The 12,792-nt window shown below is 49.7% G+C and overlaps 1 long non-coding RNA gene across 1 annotated transcript; it reads left to right on the top strand.

Annotated features, from left to right (window-relative positions):
- The first annotated feature begins 9,495 nt into the window (after window positions 1-9,495).
- Window positions 9,496-11,569, top strand: LOC137755926 (uncharacterized). Its single transcript, XR_011072130.1, has 3 exons — window positions 9,496-9,809; window positions 10,994-11,313; window positions 11,468-11,569. It is a non-coding gene; the product is annotated as an uncharacterized lncRNA (long non-coding RNA).
- Window positions 11,570-12,792: the final 1,223 nt, after the last annotated feature.

Below are 12,792 nucleotides of genomic sequence, written 5' to 3'. Positions count from 1 at the left end.
CATTGCTGTGGAGGTTTTCTATCTCGGTGATACAACTGTGATGATAAATCTTCACGTGCTCAAGGTTTGAACTCAGTTAAAGGTGTAAAATATTTAATTTTTACGTGACCCTCACTGGGAATTTGACTTTCCCCGGGTTCAGTCTCTACATCCTTCATCTCAGTGAAGGTGCCTTTGGCTCCATCCCGACCCGACTTCCCGTGAGGACCACAAAGGCAGGGGCGTTTGGTCAGAAAGGGCCTTTTGAGGCTTGTGATCCAGCATCCAGGCACCTTCGCTGCCCAAACAGGTGCTGCCTTCCGGGCTGTGGGTGCTTTGCGGGCTCCGCCCAGCCCATGCACGGACAAGGCCATAGAGAGAGAGATGTCGGGGGCCGTGCAGGGGGGCGTCGGCCCCTGGCCCTCCTCAGACCCCGTCTCTCCGATCGCTGCGGCTCCGCCAGCCGTCCCTGCTGTGGACCCTTGGGCTTTCCCAGGCGCCGCGCTGGAGACCGAGAGCTCCTCAGTTTCTGGCACGAACAGTTCTGGGAAGTAGGCACCGTCGATCCCATTTAGAGCTGGGGCCTGAGGCTACGAGGTGGCACAGGCGGTCAGTGGCCACGCTCTGACTTTAAAGCCGAGGCCCGTAGACTGCGTCTACAAGCACAGAAAGCAAGCGGCAGGCCCCGGCTGACCCCAGACACCAGACCCAGCTGCATCCGCGTACGCAGAGCACTGGAGTGGCCGTGTCTGTCTGTCCGGGTACCGCAGCTCCGCGGGACAGATGCCCGGCCGCTGGTGAGCGAGGCCACGGTGTCGTCAGCGGGCAGGTACGGGGTCCACCGGGAAGGGCAGCTTAGGAAGTTAGGAAGTGGGAGCAGCAACCTGGCTCTGGCACCTGGAAGGCCGGGGCCGCAGGCGACTCTCCCGGTGCAGAGCTGGGGTCTCCAGGTTGGGTGAGAGGCTGGGCGCCCTTGGGGGGTCAGCCAGCCTTGTCTGCAGCACCAGTGTCTGCATCAGGGCTGGTCAGGTGATGGGATGATGGGCTGGAGTGGCTGTTACATACTTCAGAGTGTTTAAAGCAGCAGAGCAGGGGACCTGTCTCCTCTCCCTCCTGCACCGGCAGTGTGCACACATCCTGGTGCGGCTGGGGGCTGGGGCGGGGCAGCTGCCCTCCGATCGGAGCACTGCAGGGGCAGCTCCAGCAGGCGCCCTCAGGGCCCTCCCTCCTCAGGTCCTGGGCTCACCGTGATCTGTCCCTTCGGGACGGAGTTCCCCTCGTGGCCGGCTGGAGCCCCGCGCTGGGGGCAGCGGCCACAGGAGGAGGGGACTGGATGCCAGGTGAGTCAGTGCCCCCGAAGGTCAGACTCATTTCTAGTTGTGAGAGTGAGGTTGACACCCAAAATAAACCCCCGAGTGATGCCCACCCTTTCATGGATGCATGTGGATGTTTTCAGTTTACCTGTATCTTTACTAAATTTCTGCTCTAATGGGAGAGTTTATTAATTGAATGTTTCTCTTTTTAAATAAATCTTCCCCTTTTTCAGTAACTAGACTATACGGTGTACACATTGTCTTGCCAGGTCATGTTTAGTGAAGTGAAAAACTCAGAAATCTGTTTTCTTCCTCTGATGGCTGGGAACGCAGAGTGCTCTGGAGCGGAGGCGCCCGTCCGGGGCCTGCAGCCCTCCCCGCAGCCCGGCCGAGCCCAGCTACGCAGAGCAAGGAAGCTGCACTGTGACACCCCGTCCCACACGACGGGAAGGGCCGCGGGAGCCGCTTTGACTTTCTGCCTGGGGGGCCCACGGTGAGGACTCACTCCTCTCTCACTGTGTGTGTGTGTGTATTTCCCTCTTACTGTCGTGCGGTTTCAGTGTCAGGTGCCGGCCTGTGGAGGCCTGGGTGTCACGCTCTGTGCGTCTGTGTACCCTCCCCCCGCCCCCCCAATTCACGTGCTGGCATCCTGACCCCCAGCGCGACGGTGTCAGGAGGTGGCACGGGGGGCAGGTGACTAGGTCGTGAGGGTGTGGTCCCCTGATGGGATCAGTGCCCTGACAGGATGCGGAAGGAGAGGTCCCCCCCCTTCCCCCTCCCAGGTGAGGCTGCGCCGAATCTGCCTCCACCGTGACCCTGCTCCCAGCGTGCAGGTCTGCGGTGACCTGCTGAATGAAGCAGCCGGGGCTGAGTCACTGGGTCCCCGTGACCTCAGCCTTTTCTCCCTGCGGCCCCCAACCCCCCAAGTCAGAAGTTTCCCAAAATTAACCCAGCGTTAAAATCCTCGGTTATTAAAGAAAGGTGTTAAAGGTCAAGTCTTCTAATCTGGAAGTGCCCTGTTGACATTTTATGTAGAAAATTTTTACTTTGTAACCTTCATAATATTTACTTGTATTTCAAACAAAACCACAGTTGGAAGAGGACACATTTCAGCCAGTTTCTTTGGTTTGTATCGAGATCACCCTCAGCTCTTTTTCAAGAAATATGGAGCCTATTTGGTCCACCCCAAAGACTTTATTTCTGCACAAGACAGACCAAGAGCCCAGAACGTTGGAGCCATCACAGATTTTGTGCAGAAAGCCAAGCTTCAGAAAGTTCAAGGCCAGCCACGCCAGGACTCTCATTTTCCATCTTCCGGTAATTGCTTGATTGTCTCAAAATGAAACATGTATTCACTTAAAAAAAAAAAAAACTCAGAAACACCGCATTCACTGAAAATGATGGTTTATACTTTAATTTGGAGCCAGTTACCCAACCGTGGGTTAACCTTCGTCAGTTCGTCCTTTGCCGGCTGGGTGTTCAGCCCCCTCGCCCCTCAGCGCCCCCAGGTATGAGGTGGGCTTGGGAGGGCGGGAGGGGTCCTGGGGGTGCATGTCTTCTGCCAAGGAGGGTAAGCCTGGAGCAGGAAGCCATCACCCCTTCCTGCATCCTTTCTGCCTAACACTCAGTTTTGACACCCACAGGTTCCCCCGCCCTTGTCACGGGGACAGGCCTGAGGCCCGGGAAGCAGGTGTCCCCGGGGGCATCTCTGTGCTGCTGCTCGGCCCGGCCGCCCCGGATCGCCTGTCAGGTGAGAAGGACTTTCTGCCCTGGAGTCCCCACCCCCACAGGAGGACCACTTACAGAAATGCGAACCTTGAACGTTTTCATCCCACCGTGCTCATGGTCTTTCATTTGGGTTCAGATGAACAGCCTGTGACAGTTAGCCCTCAAGAGAGGATGTTTCCAGTCTGAAGCTGCTGACCTTTTTCAAAATCATCTTCGTTGACGGAGGGGAGACAGCAGCGGCGCGGGACTCAGCACCCTTCTCAGAAGCCAAGACCCCAGGAGTGTACTCTTTGTTCCATTTTATGTTTATCTTCCAACTTTTTATTTTGAACTAATTTCAAACTTAGAAAAAGGTTGGGAAAATAGTAAATACAGACAAACAAAACCCCATACACCCCTTACCTGGGTTTACCGATTCTTACCATTTTGCCACGCGTGTTTCACCCGTCTTCCCCCCGTCCCATTACCCCTCGATGCTGCGTGCGTGAGCCTAAGAGGGAGGACGTTCTCCTAAGTAACCTCAGTTGGTATCAGCCAGAGAAACGGCACAGCCTGCACTTTGGTCTGACGTGCAGCCAGGTTCTTAGCTGGATGACCGCCCCGTCCATCGTCCCTGTCCTCGTTCTCCTGGCCTGGACGCAGCCCGGGACCCCTGCGGCCTTCGGGTGTCACGTCCCTCGGCCTTAGTCTTTGACAGCCTGGGTATTTCGGAGGAATAGCAGCCAGCTGTGCGGTGGAAGCCCCCTCAGGGTGGGCGGGTCGGGAGCTCTGTCAGGACTGGACTCAGGGACACGTCTTTGGCTGGAGAACCAGGTAAGCGTTGCTGTCCTCCTCGGGCCTCAGGCCCCGAGGCGTGTGTGTGTGAAACTCGGTGGCCGATCGCACTGTTGTCTGGTTCTCGCTGGACAGTTGTCATCGTCCCTCTCGTCATTAACGAGGAACGTGTGGGGAGGCGGTGACACCGAAGGTCCCGTGTCTCCACGGAGCCGCCTCCTGCCCCAGGTTTACCGTCCGCTCACAAACCCACTCTTCCTGCAATGCTCGCGGACTGTCAACTTCCCGAGTCCATCGTTCCTCCCACATTGATTAGCCACGTTCTGTCGTAAATAGAATCGTCCCACTTTTAATTTATTATACGTACGGGTTCATCGGTTCTCTATTCCGTAGCTTCATTCTGTGCACAGTAGGTTGTAGGTTATGTGTAACTCCCTGTTGTCCTTATACGTTGTCCCTGCTTCGCTAGGGGAGTTCACGCTGCCCCCAGCGTCCTTCTTTACACCCGTCATTGTTTTTGATCACCTCCCCGTTTTCTATGCGACAGGATGCCCTTGCGCTGTGTTTCCCTGTGCTGGATTCACCCGTCTCTCCGAGGGCCTGGTTCTTCCGTGAGGAATGGTGTCTGGAAATCGGGAGGTAAGCGTGCCACGTGCTCATCGCCAGCGGGTGGTCACGGCCTCTAGGCCCTTCCCCTCGCCCGCCCGTCCTGTCCTGCTCTGCAGGGACTCTGGCTACAGTACCAGTGAGGTCACACACGGGTCACACGTCCACGTGTGCACACAGGTGCAGAACTGCCACCCGTGGACAGAATCCAACAACCGAGAAGAGTTTGCAGGATTGTCTTCTTTATTCCGAGGGTATACAGTCACAGTGCTCTGTGTTCAGTTACTTACCCTCCTTCTTGCCCACCTTGCCTTCAGGTGATCATGTTATTAGAGAGACAGTCCTGTGCACTTGTTTCTGTTTGCATTCAGTGTTAGGGTTTTCTCCAATTCTTGTTAATCTGATTGTGTTTTTCGCACACGTAGAATATTATCCAAAAGTCAAAACTGTTCAAAACAGTTTTGTGTTTAGAGAAATGTCACTGCCTTCTCTGTTCCCTCCGTCCTGTTCTCTTCACTCCTCGTGACAGATTTCATTCATGTTAACAGCTCTCTTGAACTATGATTCACATACCATCCAATTCATCCATTTATAAAGTGTACAGTGTGGGGAAAATAGTCAATAATTATGTAGCATCCTTGTGTGGTGACAGACGGTAACTGGACTTACCCTGGTGATCCGTTTGTAATGTATAGAAATAATCACTGTTGTATAATAGGAACAAACATAGTGTTGGAAGTCAGTTATACTTCAAAAACAAACAAACAAACTTATAGAAAATGAGATCAGACTTGTGGTCACCGGAAGTGGGCAGGTAGGGAGAGGGAACTGGATGAAGGGGGTCAAAAGGTACAAGACAAATAAATACTAGGGATGTGACGTCCAACATGATAAATACAATCAACACGGCTGCGTGTTATACCTGAAAGTTGCTAAGAGATTAAATCCTAGGCATCTTTGTCAAGAGGGAAAAATTTTTTTTTTTTGCCACGCAAGTTGTTTTAAAGTCAAATCGATGAGTCTCTCATTACATCTGGATTTTGAATCATAGCTAGAAAACCTTCCTCTCCACCCAGGGTATGGAGGAATTGTGTAACCTGATTTTTCCCCATTTCAATCTCTGGTCCATTTAGATTTTATTCTTGCAGGTAGCGTGAAGAATGGATCTAATTTTGTCTTTTTCCAGATGGCCGTCCAGCTGCCCCAACACCACGTGATAAAAAGTCCGTCTTCTATACTGATTTGAGATGCCACTCCTCTTGTGCTGGATTTTCCTGGGCGCGTGGCTCCGTCTCTAGTCTTGGCGTCCTCTCCCGTTGGTCATCGTTGGTCAGTCCAGCAGTTTTTCCATCATAGAGACGCTGTGGGTTGTTTTAGTGTTTTCTAGCTATTTTTGTGTATTTTTCCAAATGAACTGTAATATCATACAGTTCTGTTGAACTGCAAAAAAAAAAAAAAAAGGGTTATTGGTCTTCTGTTGAGATCCCATTAATTTCGCAGTAACTTGGAGGCGTCTGACATCTTGGTGGCGCAGAGGCACCTGTCCCGGGACAAGGAAAGCCTTCCCACTTGTTCGTGTCTGCTCTTCCCATCACCAACACTGCGTAGCCAACCGCCCACAACTCGGTGGGTTGAAACACCTGCCGCTTCTCGGTCAGGAGTCACAGTTGATTGGCTGGGCCCTGCTCTGTTCTATGCGGTCACCCAGCCGCCCTGCAGGGCCCGGGGCTGCTTCGCCACCCGCGGGAGGGCTGCTCCCGTGAGGGCCTCTCCTCCACGTGGCCTCAGGCCTTTCCCACAGCAGCTGCGCAAGTTCAGAGGACTTGCGGCTTCTCAGGCTCATGGTGCAGAGACAGGAGGTGAGGCTGCCAGTCCCATCCTGCCCGAAACTCTCAAGCGTCCTTCCTGCCACATTCTGTTGTCACAAAGCTGACCCAGACCCAAGGGCAGGCAGGCGTGAGACCCTGAGCTCAGCGATAGCCAGGCCGGAGGGTTCGCGGCCAGCTTCAGTCTGACATGTCCGCTTTTGTGTGTCCAGGATGTTTCAAGTTTCTCCTAATGCAGGTTTTGCACACTTCTTGGCTGGTGTACTCCTAAGCTGCTTATTGCTTTTCTTGCTATTGTGAAAGGGCTTTTCTCTCCCATTGTATTTGCTTGTAATTTTTGTATATGAAGGTTACTGCTTTTTGCATGTCAATTTATATCCTGCCAGCTTGCTGAATTTTTTTTTTTAGTTAGTTTTGTCATTGGTTATCTGGATTTTCCAAGCATAATACCATCCTGTGTATAGAGATGCTTTTACTGCTTTTCCAGTTGTTAGGCCCATCTTTGTTTTTTCTTGTCTAGTTATATTGGCAAATACCCAACAGGATGTTAAACAGCAGAGATAGTAAAGTCCTTGCAGACACCTCTGTATCCCCTTCTGGGAACCTGTGCCTTTAGGGTATTTTCGTGATAAGAAGTATTCATCTGTTCAGATTATCTGAAGTGCTTCTGTTAAGAATGGGTGTTGAATTTTGTTAAATATTTTTTCCAGCATCTTGGAGGTAATCATGCAGCTTTCCATCTCAGACCTATTAAGATGGTACTGATAGATTTCCCGTATCAAACCACCCTGTGTTCCCGTACAAATCTCACTTGGTTGTTGACTTCTTTTTAAGTTATTTTTGGCTGTGCTGGGTCTTCATTGCTGCACGCAGGCTTTCTCTAGTTGTGGCGAGCGGGGGCTACTCTTCGTTGCGGTGCGCGGGCTTCTCATTGCGGTGGCTTCTCGTTGCAGAGCACGGGATCTAGGCGTGCGGGCTCAGTAGTCGTGGCTCATGGGCTTAGTTGCTCCACGGCATGTGGGATCTTCCCGGACCAGGGCTTGAACCTGTGTCCCCCGCATTGGCAGGCCAGATTCTTAACCACTGCACCACCACGGAAGTAGACTTTTGCTTTCTTAATGTGGTATGAGAGTCCGCTTTACTTGCTAATATTTTATTTGAAACTTTACATAGTATTTTATTTGAATTTTACAAGTTCATAAATGATATTGGTCTAAAATTTTCTTTTGTGTGTGAGGGCTCTCTGAATCAGTTTTAGGTATGTTATGCTTGCTTGATAAAAAAAATTGAAATCTATTCTCTGAAATAATTTCGTATTGGAGCTATTGGAACTGTAAAAGTTTGGTGGAACTCTCTATTTTGAAACCGCCTGGGCTTGGTCCTTTTTTTGTGGGGTAGTTCCCTGATGAATTTCTGTATTTCTTCTGTGTAAATCAGCCCCTTTACGCTTTCTGTCACAACTGGGGTTGAATTCAGTAAAATTTTTTCCTAGGAAATTATCCATTTCATCTACATTTTCAATTTTGTTTGCATAGAGGGCTCAGTAAGTTTTTTTTTTTTTTAAATACATTTATTTTATTTATTTATTTTTAGCTGTGTTGGGTCTTCATTGCTGCGCGTGGGTTTTCTCCAGCTGTGGCCAGCGGGGGCTACTCTTCGTTGCAGTGTGCGGGCTTCTCATTGCGGTGGCTTCTCTCATTGTGGAGCACGGGCTCTAGGCACATGGGCTTCAGTAGTTGTGGCACACGGGCTCTAGAGCACAGGCTCAGTAGGTGTGGCGCACGGGCTTAGTTGCTCCGTGGCATGTGGGATCTTCCTGGACCAGGGATTGAACCCGTGTCCCCTGCACTGGCAGGCGGATTCACAACCACTGTGCCACCAAGGAAGCCCCTCAATAAGTTTCTTAAGAGACTCAAAATAGAAAATTCAGATTTCAAAATTTAAAAGAGAATTTTGAGATAACTGATTCTGTGCATGTAACTATGTGGTGATAATTTTTTTTCCTGTCTTTCTTAGTTCTAGTGTAATAAGGTGTTCTAGTAAATGAAATCATGCTTAGAACGCACAATTTGGGAAATGAAACTCAAGTTTTTAATACATCAGTTGACAATTACTTTCAGTATCTTGAGTGTCATTTACAATCCTGCAAATAATAAACTCGTAGCTTTTAACATTCAGGCCGAACAGTCACCTGACTGGGCCTCTTAAGCAGAAGATGAAAATAAAAATCACTTACTGTTTTGTCAGTGGAAATGTTATAGGCCAGTTAACAAAGCTCTGAAACTTATGGACACGAATTTGAGCCCAGTTAGTTTCTAGTTCAGTGTACAAATCATACAGGCTCTTGGGCTCTGAGGAGAAAGCTTTAGTATACTCGGTCTATAAAAGAATTGTTTACCCTTAAAAAGTTCAAGTAGGAACCAGTGTCCTCCTCGGCCACCTCCTAAGATCAGGGCAGGCAGAGCCTTTGTTGTCAGGCCTCAGGGGAGGACACTGGGCCCATCACCCTCCTTAGGTCCTGGACGTGAGCACCATTGGTCAGCGGCAGGGCCCTTTCCCCTGAAGGATCTGTGACTTTCTTTCCTGTCCCCGCTCCGTCCCCCGGTCCTCTGTGGGCTTCGCCCTGCGCTGCTGTCCCGCGTCGGATCCCTTCCCAGCAGACACCGAGACGAGGGCGGGCAGCGCACTCGGGTGCTGGAGGGAGGCGGGTGGAGCAGGAAGGGGACGAGGCCCGCTCTCAGTGCACCACGGGCAGCCGGATGGGTCCTGGTCCCGGGAGGCACGGACAGCCCTGAGGGCCGGCTCGGCAGTAGTGGGTGGGCTGCTCTGGGCGTCAGTGCCAGCCTTTCCCTGCCTGCCCTGGGTGCAGCCACTCTGCAGACAGAGAGACAAGCTGGCCAGGGGACACGGTCAGAGCGCCGACTGTATTTGTTGGCTGCAAGTTTTATGTGAACATGTTCCTTTAAAAACACATATTGTTGTCATTTTGTATAAATGGCATTGGGTACGGATGTTGGTTATTTTCCCGCTCAGTACTTTTTTGTGTGGAGACAGACGTTCTCTCTGTCGTTTCCAGGTCCAGCCTGGGACCCATGTCACTCCGATCCAGGCCTTCAGCACTGCCCACCCAGATGGGCTCCGGCTCCGCAGGGTCACCAGCCGTGCTGCAGGGGACACCCGTGTGCCCCACCTGCTGTGGGCCGGAGCTTTGGGGTGATCGCAGGAGTGGAAGCACTGGGTCCAGGCCTCCGCGGATCTCCTCCCGGCTGACACCAGGGGGCTCAGGTCTGCGTGGCTTCGCCCGCTGCCTGCCGGGGACTGAGCAGGCGCTGGGGTCCCGGCACTGCCCCTCCCGCCCCTTCCGACCGTGTGGCTCCCCGTGCTTGCCAGCTGTGTCGCCCGGTGCAGGCTCATCGTGCGGGTTCCCTATTCCTGATGAATGATCTATTTTCGGTGTGAGGTGTCCCTCTTTTTTCCTGATGATTCTGCTTCTCTTGAAGCCCGGCTGCCCGTCAAGCTCCTCGGAGTCGGTGTCTCACCACCTGTCACCTCCAGGCTCTCTGCGCCTCTGCAGGTCTCGCAGGTGAGGGTCTCTGAGAGCGCATTCTCGAGCCCAACAGCCATGGTTCTGTTTAGTCTGATGCATCTAATGTAACTACTTATCTGGATGGACGCAGGCCTGATCTGTTCTTGTTCATCGTGCCCATGCCTCTTCTGAGTGGGTCCGTTGTTCTCATACTCCATTTTAATTCTCCTCCTTTCTAACCGCACGCTCAGTTTTCAGGGGTTGCTCTGGGAATCGTGTTCTTCATCCTTCACCTTCACAGTGCAGCTTATTCCGTATCGTGTGACATGAGAGCGTAGATTGTCCTTCAGTTTCTATTATGTGTATTGATTCAAGTTTCCTCTTGTTGCAATTTTACCATTTATATTTTCAAAAAATGTCTTTCATCTACGCTTCATAATTATTAATGCATAATTTTTAAAAATACACTTTTGGCAAACCTCTTAATGTCTAGTTTTTTTGGTTGGCTCTATATTTTATTTGTACCTCCTTCTCAGGATTTGTTTATATCAGTCATTCATCTTTCCAAGCAGTAGGGTTTTTTGGTTATTCTTTTCTTTTTTTCCAATAATCTATTTATTTGTCCTTATATTTATGTCCTTCCTTCATGTTACTTTGAGTTTTCCTCTTTGTAAATTTTTATATTGAATATTTTGTTTTCCTTTAAGTATTGCTTTAACTTTGTCCCACAAATTCTGACATTTTTGTTTTTATTTTCATTCTTCAGTTCTAAATATTTCTTAACCCCCTCCTGATTTACTTTTAAACCCAAGTGTTATTTAGTAATGTTATTTTCTTTCCAAAAATGTGGTATTTAAAAAAAAAAAGTCTATCATTTTGGTATTTGTTTTGACATTTATTGTCCTGTGCTAGAAAGAACATGACCACTTTGTTAACTTTGGAATTTACTGTGTTTTCCTTTATTGCCAAGTACACTTTTCATGATATATGATCATATTTCATAGACCTTCCACGTATACTTTTTAAGAATTACAGCCTCTGTTGGGTATTAATTTCCATGCAAATGTAACGGTGCAAGCTTGGGAAGTGTCTGTCTCAAGTCTCTGTCTCTGCCCCCTTTGCCCCACCACCGTGCGCTGTCATGTTTCCTTACAATGATTGATGTATGTACGTTGGTGGGACCCGCCTGACACATCTCTTTTTAACCTTGTACTTTCAACCTTTTCTTCCTTTGCTTGCAGGGAACACAGTGGACTCCTGTGCATTTTCCTTCACCACAACCCAGTGTCAGATTGGCTTCGCTGTGTGCGTATCAGGCGAGCAGACTTTGCTTCGGTAACAGTTATGGTGACCCAGATGGAACATTCGTGCTGAGTGGTTTCCCACCTGTGGCACATCAGCCCCTGGCTGGTGGCGGCTCTGGGATCCTGTCCAGCAGCTGCCCGGGCGCTTTTGTCTCAGGGACAGCCCCCAGTGCCTGCCGCTGACTGGGCATCGCTGGGCCACGGTGCTTTCGATTCCCTGAAGGAAGCAAGGCTGTGGTCCTGGTCTGAGACATCTGGTAAGTGGTGGAACCTGTGTGTCAACACCAGGTGTTCTTCCCTACTGGGTGCGTTGGTTGGGATTTTCCTTTTGGGGAGAGGGGAGGCATAGGACTTAGTCATCTGGTTTTCAGCAGAGCACCACTTTAACTGGGTTTTCCCTTCTGGGTCGAGGAGTCTCTCGGTCATCCGGCACTGCCTACAGTCACCCCCTGCTGGACCACAGCTCATCTGCACCCCGGTTGGAACAGCAGGTAGGAAACTTTCCATTCTTGTACTAGGGAACTGTGACCCTGAGAAGCCCTGGACGCGAGTCTGGTTCTGATGACACTGGCTGTGCGAAAGAATGTGAAATCAGAGCTCTATTCGATCTTGGAGTCCCCTAGGGTGTATTTTACAAAACTGGGACATTTTCAGCTAGGCTCCCACGTAAAGGAAGAAAATGTTATTTTATTGTAACACTGCTTAGCCCCATTATTTCTTGGGGTCCAGGGAGAAATGGCCCCAGTAGCTCTCTAAATCACGCCACCATATTTCATCTAAAACTGGGGAAGGTAAATGGTATGAAATTCCTTAGCCTTTATGCTATTGAATCAAAGTGAGCCTTTTGGAATGGGTTTGGCTCTTATCTTGGGTATGTATGTGTTTGTGTCTTGGTACATGAGTTCAAACCCTGTTTTCTCTTCCTGGTTTTGAACCTTGCTAGGGGGTCCTGGTTTTGGGGGAGACCCCACTGGTAGGAAAGAAATTGAAAGAATTGATCTCAGAGACCGTCCCTGGTATCGACCCTCGTTAGAGGGCCCCAGTAACCTGAACGTGGTGTAGACACTCGTAGAAACTGAAGGCTGAATCTGCTCTTGAGCCCGATTCAGAGCCACCTACAAGTTTGTCCGGAGGTGAGCTGTGTGAATGTGAGCAAATGATATGTACTATTGTCTGTCTGTTATTTAAACTGAATCGGCTATTTGGGTACTGAAGGAAATCTCACCTTGAAAATGGCCAAAATGGGGCTCTCTTGATGTTCTGAAAGACTGGTTTTTGCATATGCAGTGAGAGGAAGCTGGCTTTCTAAGAGGAACTTGCTTTACTCTCCCTGTGCCTTTGAGATACAAATGTTCTGACGATCTCCAATTCCTGAGACTGAAGAGAAAAAAGGGAAGGAGAGTTTTAACTCAAGCAGGAAAACTGAGATCTGTGTCTATACGGGTGTCTGTGTATGTTATAGAGATATGTCTTTACCTCCAGATGCTATCAAAATTAATTTGTAAATGAGCTCTATGTAATTGGCTTAAAGGAAATTAAATATCTAAATTCTCAGAAATATAAAAGTAACTAACCCAAATGAATTTCAGGGTCACATGATCTGTGAATATTCAGTATTAATATCTGGTGTTAAAGTTTAAGCTTGTTGATGCCTGAAGACAGAGATGCCTTCAGAGGCATGAACTATAATTTTTATTGTATTTAGGAAAGTTAATAAGATCTTATTAATCCTGTTA

This window comes from Eschrichtius robustus, chromosome 21 (assembly GCF_028021215.1).
Source record: "Eschrichtius robustus isolate mEscRob2 chromosome 21, mEscRob2.pri, whole genome shotgun sequence".
Lineage (NCBI taxonomy): Eukaryota > Metazoa > Chordata > Mammalia > Artiodactyla > Eschrichtiidae > Eschrichtius > Eschrichtius robustus.
The sequence above is the reverse complement of the archived record's forward strand: the minus strand, read 5'-3'. Positions and strand labels throughout refer to the sequence as shown.